Source organism: Aquarana catesbeiana, linkage group LG07 (assembly GCF_042186555.1).
Source record: "Aquarana catesbeiana isolate 2022-GZ linkage group LG07, ASM4218655v1, whole genome shotgun sequence".
Classification (NCBI taxonomy): Eukaryota; Metazoa; Chordata; class Amphibia; order Anura; family Ranidae; genus Aquarana; species Aquarana catesbeiana.
In genome coordinates, this window is record NC_133330.1 from 197,173,206 (window position 1) to 197,191,346 (window position 18,141).

The following is an 18,141-nucleotide window of genomic DNA, read 5'->3' on the forward strand; positions in this document are numbered from 1 at the left end:
GTGTGCCCAGCTGGGGAGAATTCCCTTTACTATACTGGAGGCATGATAGAAAATGAAGGAACACCTCTCAAAAGTGAACAGAATTCCCATCTTAGAGATCTGTTACAGAAACAGGTGTCGCGATTGGAGGATTTTCCCTCGCCTCTTCCTCCGAATACAGCTTAAAATGTTTGGATTTCCTCTCACTTTCCGTATCTGGACAATGGTCTCTAAGAAAATGAGAGGGGTGAAACTCCCAAGCATGGACACAAACAGCACTTACAATTTGGCAAGCGATCCAGTCTTCCCCTACTCTGTGCAAAAGTAAAATAAAATATTGTCTTTACTTATACTTGAACAAAAATTTGTGAAAAAATATATATATTATATTAGACAGATGTTTATGAATTTTGTTCCTAATAAAATTAAGTAGCCTGGTGGCTTTGCAGTTTCATACAATTCAAATATTTTGGAAGACTATGTTCTTTTTTATGAAGCAATCCATGACTCCAGTGGCTTTCCAACAATACGCTCCTAAGTATGCATGCGGTGGTGATGTTTTACCATTTATCTGTCTTGCAGTCTGTCATGTATACAGTTGAAATCTGCGAACGTGTTGTGAGTGTGCATTATGAAAGATTTTTTGAGCATGACCTCCTTTTAACAATTCTTGTCTGAAATTCACACTTTCCTAGTACTGTCCCTCTGTCCCCCAAACATACTGTGTTAATTCCAGGGACGCACAATAATCTGCTCATTTAAAAAAAAACAGAAAATATTCCAGCAGCTTCGTTAGCGATTGAAATCCTTCCTTCCTTTGATATATTGTGGAAAGTGGTTTTCTGATGTTCCCGACATGCTGTACGAAAGCCTTCTATAATGAACTGATCTTATCACCCTGTCAGACTGGCCTGTCTGCTCAGCACCCTTCTCTTCACTATCCCTGATCCTCTTCCCAATTAATCCCATATGCCCCTCTCAGAACATTATCTGCCTGCTTGCAGCAAGGAAGCTGGTTTTATCTCATAAATGCAGTTCTTCATAATATATTCACTGGGAAAAAGAGGCATGTGGAATTTTCAAGAGGAGGTGCTTTGTTCATTAAACAAAAAATACATTGTATGAATAGTCTGCGGTAAGAATACAAGCATTAGCTTGTACAGTTTTGTAAGATTTAGTCAAATGAATTCAGGGCTGGTCTGTGATAAGTTATAAGAAAATGTTTATGTAGAGGATATATTCATGGTATATCACGTGCTTCTACATACTGTAAAGCAGTACAGTTTGGCATTTTTGAAGACACATAAACAATTTTTATGTGCCATGTTGCAGTTTAAAAGGTGTGAACAGGCAAAGAATCATGACTGCAAATTTTCCTATTAAAGTGTTACTAAACCCAGGACCCTGCATTCACTATATATGTTCACCCACAGTACACAGAACATGGAAATTCAATGATTTTAGTAAATATAAACTGTTAAATACCCTTTCTCATCAGCAGTATATAGCAGTCTTGTGATTTCTATCAGTGTCTGCTTAAAGCTTGTAGGAGGAGTTTTCATTCTTCTCTGACTGTCCTATGAGGCTGCATGACTCCTGACCCTCTGTCTGGACAGTGCTGATTGGCCCTGTGCTGATCACTTGCATCCTTCCAAAAAATCACATGCACCCCCCCCCCCCAAAAAAAAAAAAAACTCTTGCAATACACACCAAACTGAGCATGTGCAGAGTGCCTCCAAGACTCTGTACTATCAGCAGATGGTATGAGGATAGTAAAATAAGGGGAGGATCAGAGAAGACAGGATCAAACAGCCTTTTTACACAATGTGGATGATTAACCCCTTAGGTTCTACAGTGAGTATAACAAAGGATGCTTTACTGAGTATACAGACTGATTTTACTGTTGTGGGTTTAGTAACACTTTAAGCTCTGAAATCGTTGCCTTGCAGAGCACTGGAATGAAAATGTGTGCATGTGATATATATATATATATATATATATATATATATATATATTAGGAAGAGGGATACGTTTTAGTACAAAGTATGAAGGCAAAGGACATACCGTTGTCAACTCCATAGTTACAGGGACCATGATGAATAATTTTCAAAAAATATACTGGTTAAAACCACAAGTGCTTTTTTGTCATTGCTAGGTTTCATTTATACTGGCTTGGTAAAGTAAATTCAGTAATTTAGGGGATAGATGAAAGGTTTAGCGCAGTATAACATTTTTGAAAGTCAAAAAGTGCATTTGTTTTTAGAGATGTCTGTACGCTAGACCAAAAAAGAGGGACGACCAAGAAGAAAAGTGAAAAAGAGTGTTTAACATGGGGAAGACACATATGGTAGAATTACTAGGGCTGTACACCCCGGAACAAATAATATGGGAAGGTTCTCCCAAGGTTTTTTTTTTAGCAACGTAGACAAAGAAAAGAGTCAATCTCATGTGGCGATTTAAAATATGAGCTCTGGTTAAGGGACATAATACATATTCCTTAATACAGCAATGCAAACATTTAATAGTATCAGCATCACATTACATAATGTCTGCTGTATAACAGCCCGATGCGTTTCGACCCATACAACCATGGTCTTCTTCAGGGGTGTGGTTTGCTATAAAAAAAAATACATTCAATATCTCAAATTTCCAAGAACATTTCATATTGTACTGAATTTCATATGAACAAATATTATAATTACCGCTGAAAGGATGGAATGACAAATCTTCTAACCAGAGAATTAAAAACAGTTGAATGATTGAGGAGGCTCCATGGTCATCACTACCCTCCCCGAGGATGGGAGTCCAGCTCTAAAGGGCTTGCAAGAAGTCACACTTTGGGCACACTGTATGGGTTGAAATGCGTCAGCCTGTTATACAGCAGACATTATGTAATCTGATGCTGATAATATCAAATGTTTGCATTGCTGTATTAAGGAATATGTATTATGTCCCTAACCAGAGCTCATATTTTAAATCGCCACGTGAGATTGATTTTTCTTAAATAAAGACTTTTTTACATATACGCTTTTCTTTGTCTTTGCTGCTAAAAAAAACCCTTGGGGGAACCTTTCCATATTGTGGAAAAGAGTGTATTGGCTTTAAAAGAGGACAGTCCCTCGAAATGAGGAACAGTGTGATAATTCCAAAAAAAAATGCAAAATGAGACGTTCTAACACAATAATAACAAAAATATAAAAGGAAGTACCGTATTTATCAGTGTATAACACACACTTTTCCCCGCTGAAAATCGGGAACAAATCATGTGTGTATGTTATACACAGATTACTAGCTGCCTTGGAGTGGAAGGAGGGGGCGAGCACCACCGGATTACTTAGAGCCGTGATCTCCTGTGTACCCGGCGCTCAGTCACACACAATCCCCCCTCCTGGCCCAGCATTGGACCACTGTTCTGTCTATCATAGAGGCCAGGAGGAGGGACTGTGTGTGACCGAGTGCCGGGTACACAGGAGATCACGGCTCTGTGTAATCCGGCACTGGTGAGCTTGCAATGGTGGGCAAAGGCGAGGCTGCAGGTGGGCACTGAGCAGGCTGCATGGATGGGCAATGAAGAGGCTGCAGATGGGCACTGAGCAGGCTGCAATGGAGAGGCTGCAGATGGGCACTGATCAGGCTGCAATGGAGAGGCAGCAGATGGGCACTAATCTGGCTGCAATGGAAAGGCTGCAGATGGGCACTGAGCAGGCTGCAATGGAGAGGCTGCAGATGGGCACTGATCAGGCTGCAATGGAGAGGCAGGAGATGGGCACTGAGCAGGCTGCAATGGAGAGGCTGCAGATGGGCACTGATCAGGCTGCAATGGAGAGGCAGGAGATGGGCACTGATCAGGCTGCAATGGAAAGGCTGCAGATAGGCACTGATAAGGCTGCATTAATGGGCAATGGAGAGGCTAGAGATGGACACTGATCAGGCTGCATTAATGGGCAATTGTGAGGTTGCAGTTGGGCACTGATCAGGCTGCATTGATGGGCAATGGTGAGGCTGCATTGATGGGTACTACTCAGGCTGCATTGATGGGCAATGGTGACATTTTTTTCTGAAACTTCCCTCCTAAAATTAAGGTGCCTATTATACGCCTGTGCGGTATATTTATATTAATGCGATTACACTGTAGGTACCTATCAGTGCATTCATGCTCAAAGCATATCAGGACATACTGGGGTTGATTTACTAAAACTGGAGAGTACAAAATCTGGTGCAGCTGTGCATGGTAGCCAGTCAGCTTCTAACTTCAGCTTGTTCAATTAAGCTTTGACTAAAAAAAAAAAAAAAAAAAAGATGGAAGCTGATTGGTTTCTCTACAGAGCAGCACCAGATTTTGCACTCTCCAACTATAGTAAATCAACCCCACTATATGTATAATCAAGATATGAGGATAGGGTTTAGGAACCAGGTGGGCATTTTATGTTGCCACCTAAGTAAAGTAACTCAAATGTAGACACCAACAAAATCGTGGTACATTGCCTACCAAATTTCCAATCTATGTTTATGTATGTCCAAGCTCATGAAAGAAAGAAATATGCATAGCACATTACATCTTTTGAAGGGTTTAAATTATTGGTAAGCTCCAAGGTAGTAAAAATGAGCACACACTTGTTGATTGTCCACCTTCTTAAAGTTCAATTTTCCATATGAACCCAAAAATTACATTAAAGGGTCAATCCTCTTAAAGCTGCTATTCCCATGTCTAAATCACCTGACATGTATTTAAAAAATCCTTTAGGTACACTTCTGGTGAAGTATATGTGCTTGAATTCCTGGATCTGCACAACTGCTCTGGCCATTACAAGGAGCAGCCACTCGCATAACCAGAATTTTAAATGCTTTTCGATTATGAATAATGCAACAGTAGACACCCAAAGATAGGCGGAGCACACATTGGTAGACCGGGCAGGCAGACCCCCACCCATAACTCCCAGGTGGCCAGGATCAGGGTTGAGAATTATAACAGGCAGATATCTGATGAAGTCCCCAAGACATATCGAATAGGAATCCAGAGGCAGTCTGGTTCCTTTGGGTGCCAGTATGACTTGTAAATCTTTCAGTCATTTCTCCCAGTATAATGTTATAAGCTATCCATTTGTGTATATGTGCTCCTTTTTGACTACTCACCATATATTATTAGCAGTTTGAGATTTGGCATGTTCAAGCCAAAAATCCTCAGTAAAAATATTAACACAGCTCTATAAGCAAACAGTTTTTTTTTAAATGCACATTTTCATACTGGAGCAAGAAAGGGGGTATTTATTGCATACATGTTCGTCTTAGATAATTAAAATAAGTGCTGCAATACTTTGCATGAGTGTAATTATACCATAGCTACTGTACACAATCCTAATTAATTTATCTGTGCTCTGGCCCAGGGGCGGATCCAGAGTCTAGTCTCGGGAGGGGCACTGCCAGAAAATACGTTTTTTGGGGGGAATTTATCAGGGAAATGGCTGGTGTTGGCGCTTCAATCATCACAGCACCATGGTTGTTATGGTGTCAGGATGATTGAAGCACATTTTTTCTATTATTACATTGTTATAAAAAATGAAATAGTTCAACTCACCATAATGCAGAATCAGTGGGAGCCCCAAGCGTGTCACTTGCCACGTTGCCTGCCACCAGATGCGGATTGTCACTTGCCACTTCACCTGCCACACGTTGCAGATTGTCACTTGCCACATTACCTGCCACCAGATGCAGATTGTCACCTTGCCACGTCACCTGCCACACATTGCGGATTGTCACTTGCCACATCTCCTGTCACACATTGCGGATTGTCACTTTCCACGTCACCTGCCCCCAGATGCAGATTGTCACTTGCCTGCTACAATTGTCACTTGCCATGTCACCTGCCACCAGATGCGGTTTGTCACTTGCCACGTCACCTGCCACCAGATGCGGATTGTCACTTGCCACATCACCTTGCCACCAGATGCGGATTGTCACGTCGCCTGCCACACATTGCGGATTGTCACTTGCCACATCGCCTGCCACCAGATGAAGATTGTCACTTGCCACGTCACCTGCCACCAGATGCGGATTGTCACTTGCCACGTCACCTTGCTACCAGATGCGGATTGTCACGTCACATGCCACACATTGCGGATTGTCACTTGCCACGTCACCTGCCACCAGATGCGGATTGTCACTTGCCACGTCACCTTGCCACCAGATGCGGATTGTCACGTCACATGCCACACATTGCGGATTGTCACTTGCCTGCTACAGCTACAATTGTCACTTTCTTTTTCCCAGAGGGTGAGGCAGCAGATTACCAGTCAGGCAGCAGAGAGATGATGTAATCTCTCTGCTGCCCGTAGCTACCTGCACAGTGAGGGCGGAACTGCAGGGATGCAGGGCGGGCGGTGAGAGATGATGTCATCTCTCTGCTCCCCCGCCCGCTGGCTCCCTGATTGGCCAGCAGCCCGGCCGCTCTCTAAATGTCACCAGCGGCCAGCCCGGCCGTCTGCTCTCACCCGCCCACCCCACTGTCAGGCTTAGACTGTCACCAGCCCCCCCGGCTGTCCGCTCTCTCACCCGCCCACTGTCAGTGACTGACGGCCGGGGGGGCTGGTGATAGTCTGAGACTGACAGTCAGTCTCAGACTGTCACCCGCCCGGCCGTCCGCTCTCTCTCTCCCGCGGACCCAGCTGCCTGCCCTCTCACCAGCATTCTCGGAGGGGGCAATTGACCCGTTGCCCTCCCCCCTGGATCTGCCCCTGCTCTGGCCAGGAGTATGCACAAGTTAGTAATATGACATTTGTTCATAAAGCATCTAAAAAATTCATGCTCTCCATGAGGCAAAGTAAGATCTAAGCAGAATCTTTTATTTCTAGAATATACATGATGCAATAGGCAATATGCTTTTCAGTCTTCTACCTGCAAAGTCCAATACGAAGTATGTTTAAGACGCATTGGTGTATGTAACGTTAGCACTTATCATTGTTTTTTTTTAAACAGCTTCTAAAATGCTTGTGTGAACAATGCATTTCTTCCATTTGGTTAAGGGAATACTCTAAATAATTTAAAGGGAAGCTTAGAGTGGTAATAATCCCTCAGTGAGCATAATGAAATAATCATTCTCCAGCAAACTATTTGTTTAAGAATCTTACCCCAGCACTTGCAGTTTGCAACTTTCAGTGCCGCTGGCTTCTTCTCTCTCAGTGCTGCTTCCCTGAACTTCTATTTTTCACATTGGACAGCGAGGTCTTGAGCCAATGCTTAAAAAATGGAGGGTTTAATATCACTTTAATATTTTGGGGTCAATTTAAAAATGTTTTAATGTTTGGATATAAATGGCTTGTGAAGCCGTTGAAGAGTTTATAGAAAGTATAGGCACAAAAATCAATTTGTTTCACATAAATATTTGATGCACGTCACACTGAAAAGTGCTTAACCACAATGCTTGGTGCATTATCTGATATTGATTTTTGTTTTGATACTCCTGACACCTCCTACTGCTGCATATGGCTTTATGGACCATTTCTTTATTCATCATTTTACATTGAAAGCCGGGCAAGGCTGGAGCTACACGATACATTGGCAGGTGGATTGGGGCCAGTCGCCCTAGTGGCAGTAGTTTCTTTTCAAAAATAATAGTTTTTAAACTTTAAAATATATATATATATATATATATATATATATATATATACTGTATATACGGATTTTTAGAACATTGTGTGTTACCTAAAGAGGCAGCACAAGTAATTTCCTTTAAGGTATGCTGTCTCTCACTGAAACTCCAGATAGAGCCATCTGTATAGGAATGTTGTTGCTCTTGTTTTTTTTTGTTTTTTTTTTCTTGTTTTTGCATATAAATGTCAGTTTGAGCTGGTAATCTCTGTAAATGATGGGATTTTTACAAGAGATAGTATGGAAATACTGGAATGCACGTGAAAAGAGATAAGGGCTCTTTCTCCTAGCTGCTTAAAAAACGCAAAATAATTCTATGCAATATTTGTTATTACTCTAAGTAAAAAATATATATTTTCAGATCGTAATAAATAACAAACAACAAACATATCTGCAAAACCATTATACATTCCCATATGTTGCCAAGGGTTTATCAACCAGCAAAATCCATATTAGCATTTCTAGCTATTTTGAAACATAATACAAAGGTTTATAGGATGTACATATGTCAAAGTATACCAGAGATGTAATGCAGGTCAGAGAGTGCTTTTTAGAAATTGGGTTTTTAAAAATTAAAAAATTGGGGTTTTAAAAATGTAAAAATACTTTTTAAACTTAGATAGGAAACAATGCAATACGTTGTGGATTATGGAAGCATCTCTGTCGCTAGATTAAAATGTTAAAATTAGGTCGCCTTGTAAAGAAAAGACTTCATATTTATCTACTCTGCTCTGCTCCTCCAATGCCACCGGTCTTCACTGACTTGAAGAGCTAAAGCTTACTTGAGGCCATTTTAGATGCCTAGTCCGCTATTGCATTTTGTGGTTTAATCCACCATCACTAAAGGACACAGTAGTGACATAGGGGCCAACAAACCACAGTGCTCAGTAGGCATCCAATCCACCCACAATAGTGTCAGATGCTGACAATTCTACAGTCATTGTAACTCTTCAAAAGGGTGAAGTTTGGTAGCACAGGTATTGGGACCCACGTATTAAGCCATTTTTTGTACAGGGAGACCCTATTTTGAAGTTTATATACTAGCAACTGTGTCACACTATTCACTTACTACCTACCCTCATTTAGTGGTAGTAACGTCTTTACTTTTAAAATCTGCTGATAGGCAGGGTTTTTAAAACAGAGAAGACCCTCATGGTCTCTTCTGTCATAAACGTTACCCATGCCTGTCAGCAAGTAATGTGATCTCAGCTGCACATGTGTGCCGCTGCGATGTGACTCCCATGTGCACGCGCGGTAGTGACGTCACTGCAGACTGGCTGTTCAAGCAGCTGAAGATAAAAAACCCGGAAGGAACACAAGGCGAAGATGGAAGCGCCGGGGAGCCGGGGAGCCAGGGAGCCATGACAGCACTGTGCTGGAAGGCTCCGTTTGCAGGTAAGTCTGTCAAAATATGTTAGTATGCAGTATATACTACCTAGTACATCATTACTTAAACCTGCAGGGGGGGGGGCAGCATTTTTGTTTTTATTGATGACTTTATCATCACTTTTACTAAGCTAAAGAAACACTTACCTTTCTAAGTTAACTGTTTTTGTAAAATGTTACCTGAAAGGGATCTTTGATGCTTTCTTTTTTTTTCTTTTTTTTTGTGCTATGTTTTGACGATTTAAATATGGGTTTTTAGCTCATTCTTAAAATTGTTATCTGTACATCATACAAACTTTTCTGAATAGTTGCTGGGGAAAATGTTAAATTCAGTTAGATTACAGGATAAGCCATCTAGGGTTTGTATAGTGTTTAATTAATCACTTTGGGTCTGGGCTGACTATAACCTTACATGTGCCTTAAGATTACCATTTTGTTCAAATGTGGATAAAGCATGTTTATTCAACAGAAAGAATGTTTGTGAAGCTTTTTCCTGGATATTTTGATTTTGGGGTGTGCACAAGGCAAGTGCCTAAAAAAACTTTGCTCACAAGAACTTCTACACCCACTAGTGTACAACATTGGGCCTTTTAGTAAGGTAATGAAAATAATCTTATTTTCAATATTCAAAGCTCTCTTACCAATAGCAACACGTCAGAAATTGTTTAATTTGATATGTCTGAACTAAAATCTGGTTGTTGAGACTTGTTGCACTTTGTATCAACATTGCTCCTCCCACTTCCTTATGGAATAAACCTATCTCTTTCTGGAAAGTAGTAGCTTCACCAGAGACAGGGCCTACTTACCATTATAGGATCTAAAAGGAGAAACATGGCCTTGCCACCTCTTGCTGTCAGTGTTTCCTCTAAGAATCCAAAGGGCTTGATGACAGATGTAGAGATGAGGTTTGGGTTTGCTCTGAATCCTGTATCTTTGAGATGTACAGATCCGGCAAAATAATGTGTGAATTCACCATAGTAACCATAATGCACTGATAGGCCCTTGAACCTAGGTCACCTGGCTTAGAAGGTCAAATAGAAGGTTTTAAGATGAGCCAGTCCCCTCAATATAAAAGTGAGGTCACAGCAGCCATATTGACAATGTGCTTTAACAATAATAAGAAAAGCATAGGAAGGGCTGCCGACAAGGTACATAGGGAGAGAATAGTATAAGACTTGTAGGCACTGGCAGGTCTGGTAAAGTACTTACTGAATACCCTGTAGGTAAGGAGAATTCTGTGCATCTTGGAGAGTTAGGGGATGGGGGAAGGATATTTATCTTTTTCATATTTTGTACATCTTAATGCTCTTTTCATGCAGCCTCTCTACAGTTTGTGTCTGTCCACATGCACCTAGGTGATAACAGGCTGCATGTGTTTTTATCATAGCACATATTTTTTTATTGTTTCTGGCTGCATTTATTTTTCTTTTCACATGCCTTTTTTTAAAAGTTGGCAATAGTGGAATATGCCTTGGCAATGTGTATTAGCACAGAGCCTTTAGAACAGATTGTATTGTAGATAGGAGGTTGTGAGAGACAGGAGCAGATCATTGTCCCTCAACAAGCATCAACTAGCCAATAAAATAATAATAAGACTTCCAAGTGATATTATTATGTTACAACTTATATGAGATTTAATGTTTGCTTTTAACATCTTTTTTAACATACTATGCTTGTGTTCTCTAAATTTCAGTGCTGGTGTACATTTTCTTATGTGCCCTGGCTGTGTGCACAAATCTGTACACCCAAAAATCCTTTTAAGGACCAATATCTGTCAGCAAAAACTGATGTCTAGCTCTTCAAATAGGTACTCTGTTCTGTTAATTGGAGTAGTTTTTTTTTTTTTTTTTTTTTTTTTTTTAGATTACAACTTTGAGCTTGCTGTGATTAGAATGGATCAGTTAGTTATTGCTGACAGTCTGTTCAAGAGCTGCCTTTCTTTACAGCACCTCACTGCATCCTTTCAGAAACTGTGCACCCAAATCACTGCACATTGAGGGCCCTCTCTGACGTGACACATGCTGCAGGACAAGCTAGTACTTCAGGCATGTATTAAGCCACCTCCATCCAGTGGTACATAGAGTATTAACTCTTGTAAGTGTTTTAGTTACAGCCCTGACTTCCCTGCCCCTGTTTGCTTGACCAGGGTATTGACAGCCTTACAAGGAAAAAATAAAAATGAATAAAGCAGTTGAAGTGCCAAGTTGGCATACAGGTGCTGGGTGTGTGGGATGTCTGGGGACATTTTTGACTTATTCTTGGTTCTTCATGTATGCTGCCTGTCCTGATCTCTGGTTTGGTCCTGGTTATCCAAATCTGTTGCCTGTCCTGGCCTTTAGGTTTTTCTAGTTATCTAATTTTGCTGCCTGCTCTGACCTCTGTCTCATGCATGGGGTACCCAAATGGCTGGTACTTTTTTAAGATAAAATAAATCAGATTTGGGTGCTGCTGCTGTATTTAAGCCAAGTTAAAAGTGCGAGTGATAATCCCAGCTGATGTTATCCATAGCTGTATTATTTATATGACGCATATTAATTAGAACATCTAGATGTTAGGTGGGCAGCGATAAGTTCTTGCAAATATGCAAACAAGTTCTGCTGGTGAATTTGCGGTAAAAAGCACAAAGCACAATATCTAACAGGTAGCAGTGACAAAATCTCTGGGAACTGATTAATTAACACTTTATAAATATGATTTCTAAAGTGTACCTGTGAGGTGGTGTAATGCTTCTTTACTGGCTTTTCTTCTGATAGCAGCTTCCAGCTCCCAGGTAGCCACAAAATGAGGGACCAGGGCCGTCTTTAATATTGATTGGACCCTGGGCAAAAATTTCCTTGGGCCCCACCATGCAATTTTACTCTCAACCTGCTCTGAGACATACAATAAATAGCAGCTAGACTTAAAATCAGTTTACTGTATGAGATCAGGCAGCAATTGCGATTGGTTGCCAGCTGTTACAGCATATCATTACTGCTTACTGACTAGTTGCTAGAGGTTACAGCAAATGATTTCTGCTTGTTAGTTGGTTGATTACTGTACAGTAATACTGCTCACTGATTGGTTGCTAGAGGTTACAGCACATCATCTCCTCACTGCAGGGGGGCATGATATACATATGAATGCCGCCTTTATTTACATATCAAAGCCGCCATCCGCAGCTGTTTACTTATGAATGCCGCCGCTATTTACATATGAATGCCAGTTATTTACATGTAAACACAGGGTCTGCAGGTGAGTCATCTGTACACAACAATAGGGCAGAGCAGGGCAGCATTAGTATCAGCATTTCACACTGAGATATCGGGACACAGCACAGGACTAAAACTTCAAGGGACAAGGGAATTTAAACTGGGATAGTTGGCATGTATGAGGCAGCTGCTTTGGGCCCCACAACAATGACAGGGCCCAGGGCAGCTGCCCCTTTTGCCCTGCCTTAAAGACCTGTGAGGGACACTCAGCTTGCCTTTATCGGGCCCTTGAGTAATTTCTCCTTCCACTAACACCAACTATGGGGCACTATTGCTTACACTGACACCAACTATTTCTCCCCATAATACCAAAGATCAGGCATTGTTTACTCCCACTGGACACTGTCTGCCCCCCTAAAGTCTGAAGGACGGTAAACTGATCCTTTCTTCAGAAGGCTTGGAGACCCCTGCTGTAGATGAAATTGCTTTGGTCACCTTGTAGACCCATTGTCCCACTTTCCACACCTTTCTAGCAATGTGACAGAGTACTGGCAAATAGAAAGTGCAGGCAGTGGCAAGGATGGCGCTATATGCCAACCATGCAGGCTTTGGATGTAATATCTTGTATAAAGCACCCTGCTATTTAAGGTGCTCTGCAAGGAAACTGAAAGCTCATTCAGACAGCCAAGTTGTCTGCTAACCAGAAGAGTGGCATTTTATCAGCATTAAACCACAATACAGGTTTTCTTTAATAGTAATAAGTGGATAAGAGATGAGGAGAGCAGTATCAGTGACCCCCTGCTGACCCCCTTTGAGACATTACTTACATATTTTCTGTTAATAAAACTTGGCACAGTTTTTGCATATGTTCATTGTGGTTACTAGGGCCGTAAGAATGGTATGTGTGTATATAATTCCTCAAAGAATGACATAGAAAAGGTTAAATAACTGCTCAGTTAAAATCATTAGAAATTCCTAAAAACCTTTCTGTGGGAAATTGGAATTTTAACGTTTGCTTTTTCTTTGGAAACAGAAAAAAATCTTCTCCTCGAGACTTGCAAAATGCAATACAAAGAGCCTATTTACAGTCTTAAAATATACACCCAGGCTTCTGACCCGGTAGGGGAGCTTCCCCTGTAACTAGATTTTTGGCCTCTAAGTGTAAATTCAAACAGGGGCAGGACACAGTTGTGAGACATTAGTAGCGCCTGTTTCTACACAAAAATAACATTTAAAATATAACCTTAAACCACATAGTCATTTCGTGCAGCTGACATGGCACATTTAAAGATAAAACTGACATCCATTGCTTTTATTGAGGAAGACCAGAGGCATATGATCTTCTAGGCTCCTTGGTTATTTCATTACATCTGTAATATATGTGATTATATTTCATTCTTTGAAAATATAGTTTATACATTTCAAGGCGCCAACATTTCACAGAGCTTGGAACAAAGACTAAGTTACGAGCCTTGGCAAATCTCTTTTAAGTGTTACTAAACCCACAACAGTAAAATCTGTCTGTATATGCAGCATAGCATGCTTGTTATACTCACTGTGGAACTTAAGGAGTTAATCCTCTGCATTGTGTAAAAAGGCTGTTTTATCCTGTATGCACAGATCTTTCCCTCCTGCACTGTCTATCTGGGGAAAGCCAGCTAACACAGGCAGGGTAGCCAACCTGCACATGCTCAGTTGTGTCTTTTTTTGCTGGAGAGAATAATTACTTGTTCTCAGAGCTAGCCAGGTCACATGAGATATGAGATTGGCATCACACATGTGGGCATGTATACAGGCTAAAGTGGAAATCTCCTCCTACCTGAACTCTCAGAAATGCAGTTTATCACTGACCGTGGTATACAGATCAACCAAAAAGGTATATATTGGCAGTATTTTAATGTAAACAGATGATTTATAGGCTGTGGGCACTGGGGGGGGCAGAATAACTATTTTCATATTAATGGGTTTAGTAACACTTTAAATATGCCAGGATGTAATGCAAAATCTGATGTACATACACAAATATACAATCAAAAGGTTTGCCTACACTTGATTATGGTATTTTGGATTTAGTTCCATGAAGGGGCATTCTTACTTCTGCATCAGAATTTCTGCTTTAACCTGTTTGCTAACAGAAACCAAAGACATTCTCCACAGATGTAACTGAATGCAGGCTTCTTCTTTTGAAATTAAGACATTTTTAAAAGTGTGACCAAGTCCTGAACTCATCAATTTGCTTGCGAATTCCAAACAAGTGACATTTCCAGCTTAAAGGAACCAGGGATCTCCTCTGCTATCCATTTGTTTACAGAAGGACACTAACCTAACTCATTACTTTTAGATTTTGTACTAGTGGTGAGGCTGGTGGTTTTGGCATTCAACACATTTCTGGAAAAATACAGCAACCTGGAATTTGTGCTAGGTAAACAGTGTCACCCTGTATTGCGTTTTCTTATTGGAACCAGCAGTTAGCTAGTATTATACCAGAAAGTTCTGCAATATCTTTAATGATTCAGATAAGTAGGATCTCTCATTATTGAAAAGGGGGAATGTGGTTGGGTGGAGCTTATGGGGCGTACACACGGTCGGACTTTTCAGCTACAAAAGTCCGACAGCCTGTCCGACAGACTTTCGACGGACTTGCGGCGGACTTTCTAACGAACAGACTTGCCTACACACGATCACACAAAAGTCCGTCGAATTCTTACGTGTTGACGTACACCGGACTAAAATAAGGAAGTTGATAGCCAGTAGCCAATAGCTGCCCTAGCGTGGGTTTTTGTCCGTCAGACTAGCATACAGACGAGCGGATTTTTCGACCGGACTCGAGTCCGTCGGAAAGATTTGAAGCATGTTTCAAATCTAAAGTCCGTCGGATTTGAGGCTGAAAGAGTCCGTTGAAAGTCCGGAGAAGCCCACACACGATCGGATTACCAGCCAGCTTTAGTCCGTCAGCGTCCGTTGGACTTTTGTAGACGAAAAGTCCGACCGTGTGTACGCGGCATTAGAACCAAATATCAGGTCTTAGCTACAAGGTGAGCAATATTAAACTTTCATTAAAGCTGAACTCCGGAATAAGCAAATATTGTCTAAAAAGACGAGGCATGTGTATAATAAAATCCTGGCATGCTTTGTGTTTTTTTTTTCCAGATCTATGTTGTAATTCAGTGTAAAACATTTCATCTCTGCAGGAGATTTCTGTGATGACTCAGTGTCAATTCACTACTTCTCTTTCTTTGTGCAGGGTGACTGGTCTTGTTTCGGCCCCTCTTGTAGTTTTCTGCAGTCAGCTTGTAGTGGGTGGGGCCTGCTGGGTCCCTTCTACAGCTCTGATCCTTGCACATGCTATGTGCAGCACAGTGATGATGTCACTACTACTTTTTCAAAGTAATCACTGAGTTTGCATAGGCACTTGGAGCCCATAAGTAGATTTAAGTGGAATTTCACATGAGTGGAAGATGTCAAATTTAAAATGTTTGCACCCAATATTCAGCTTTAATAAAATGAAACCCAGGGGTAAAGCAGAAAAGGTTAACAAAGGTAATGTGGTTTTATTCAAGACATTTATTTTTAGTGGTTTAAAATAGCTTACAGGTTTACTTTAAAGGATATAGGTGATGATAATTCCACTTCTCCTTCTGCATATCTTTTCCAGGCCAATGTCTCAGATAGTTGTAGTTAGAAGGTCACAATGCTCACCAGCTATTTTTCATGACATGTTTTCTTTAAAGGTAATTCAGTAACTCAGTAAGTCAGTACCAATAACTTCCTGATGTGTCACAACATACAGCAAAAGTATAATTATTCAACATTTTTTATCAATACAGAGTCCTTGAGGAACAGTCCAGTGACTTATTCAAGCTGAGATGCTCCAAATAGTCAGCTACAGGTAGGAGAAAGTTTTTCCCTAATCTCCTCTTTCCTGATTCTCACATTTGCACATTTAGGTGCTTAGATTGCAATATTGTACCTTTGTAGCAGACCACAGGATGAGAGCCTTCATCAGGGGCCCGGTACGTGTCAAACATTTGTCCACACAGCTAAGAACTGCACAGGCACTGGGAGTTCCAGTACTGTGTCATTACTGAGACAGTATCTCAGTCCTGGAAGTCATAGCTAACACTGTATATTGCTTGAGCCAAGAAGGTTGCATACTTGATAAAAAGAAAGCAGGTGAAGGCACTGTCAGGGGAAAAACTGCTATTGCTGTGAACAGTAACAACTACCTGCAACTGTTACATGTACACATCCAATAACATGACAAATAAATCTGATGATAGGTCCACTTAAACCACTTGCTGACCACCCTATAGCAGGTGTACTGCTACAGGATGGCAGCTGTGCGCCGGATCACGTATATATACATGATCCTGCACATCTGCCTGCAGAGGCCGCACACGTGCTGCCGACAGGCCTCTTTTGCTATGATTATTCACAGCAGAAGCTGATCTGTGGGTGTCGAGCACTCGATGTCCGCTGGCCCCCACCAATCATCGGGCAGAGAGTCAGAACAGAGCACTGCCTATGTAAACAAGACAGAGTTCTGTTCTGACAGAGCAGGAACTAAAATCCATCTCTACCCCTAGTAAAATCAACACACATAGTAAACACGAACACTGGCTAAGCACACATTTAATCCTTTGATCACCCTAGATGTTTAACCCTTTCCCAGCCAGTGTCATTAGTACAGTGACAGTGCATATTTTTTTTTTACTGATCACCATATTAGTGTCGCTGGTTCCCGTAAAGTGTCAAAAGTGTCAGTTAGTGTCCGATTGTCCGCTGCAATATCGCAGTCCCGCTATAAGTCGATGATCACCCCCAATACTAGTATAAAAAAGAAATAAAAATTTCAGTATATAACCCATAACATTAATAACCACTTTAAGAGAAGAAGCTGATCCAGTCACCACATCTAAGGATTGGTTTTATATATATATATATATATATATATATATATATATATATATATATATATATACATTTTTTGTTTTGAGTTTAATACCTCTTTAACATTATTTTTGCTCTCTGTGTTTCTTGGGGAGATGTCCCTTCAATTCCTGTTCTAGAGAAGCAACAGGATTTAAGAGGAAGGCTCTAATAGGTGAGGGCAATTACAGTACCAAGAATAGGTGCCCCCACTGGAAAATTATCCTTATCAGTTGTTTTGGTGACAATTCTAAAATGTTGGATTTCCCACCACTTCCTGTCTCAGTAACAATGGTCACCGGTACAAATGTAAGGATTGAATCTACCTAGCCAGAATACGGAGGGCAAAAAAAGCCTGTAGGCAACTGTAATCTTTCCCCACTTTGTCCAAAACTAAAAAATAAAGTTTTGCCAATATATCTACTGTGAATCTAGAATAAATCTATTGTTGCTGGATCTGGAATCTACTAGGGATTTTTACAATGAATGATTTTTTTGAGGGGTAGGAGTGCAGGGTTAGAACACAGTGTACATATGCCTTTTTCAAGCATTAAAGCTCAATTCCAGTCATACTTTTTTTTGGATAGGTTTGTATAGGCCTAGAAAAAGGAAATAGTCAAGCTTTTATTGCATGTGACCCTGTTAAGAAGATTTAATTTCACTTCCTGTCCCTGTGAGAACGAGACAAGAAATAAGAGTGGTTGCCCTTGGAGAGGAAATCTAAAACTAAAAGTAAAGCTTTTTGTATAATCCATATGTCTATGTTTTGTAAATTCTATTGATGTAGTTAAAAAGTAACTGAACACTTGAAGCCATGCCCCCCCCCCCCCAAAAAAAAGGCAGGTAGAGGGCAACGGACTGGTCACCAGTTTGCCTGTGGTCACCCTTCAGCTGACCTTTTCCCTATTACTGAATTGCCATGTCTTGTTCTGCATGGTGTTTCTTTGTGTAGGCAGCCATCCTGGTAGAGGCAAGGCTTTACTTCTTTGTGTCATAGCCTCAAAATCTCCTGAGA

General features: G+C 40.9%; 1 long non-coding RNA gene across 1 annotated transcript in view; it reads left to right on the forward strand.

Moving 5' to 3' along the window:
* Nucleotides 1-18,141, forward strand: part of LOC141103410 (uncharacterized) — a 109,510-nt gene that overhangs the window by 72,940 nt on the left and 18,429 nt on the right. The window contains exon 3 of the long non-coding RNA XR_012235320.1: nucleotides 16,025-16,086. This is a non-coding gene — a long non-coding RNA (uncharacterized lncRNA). The remainder of the gene's footprint in view (nucleotides 1-16,024; nucleotides 16,087-18,141) is intronic.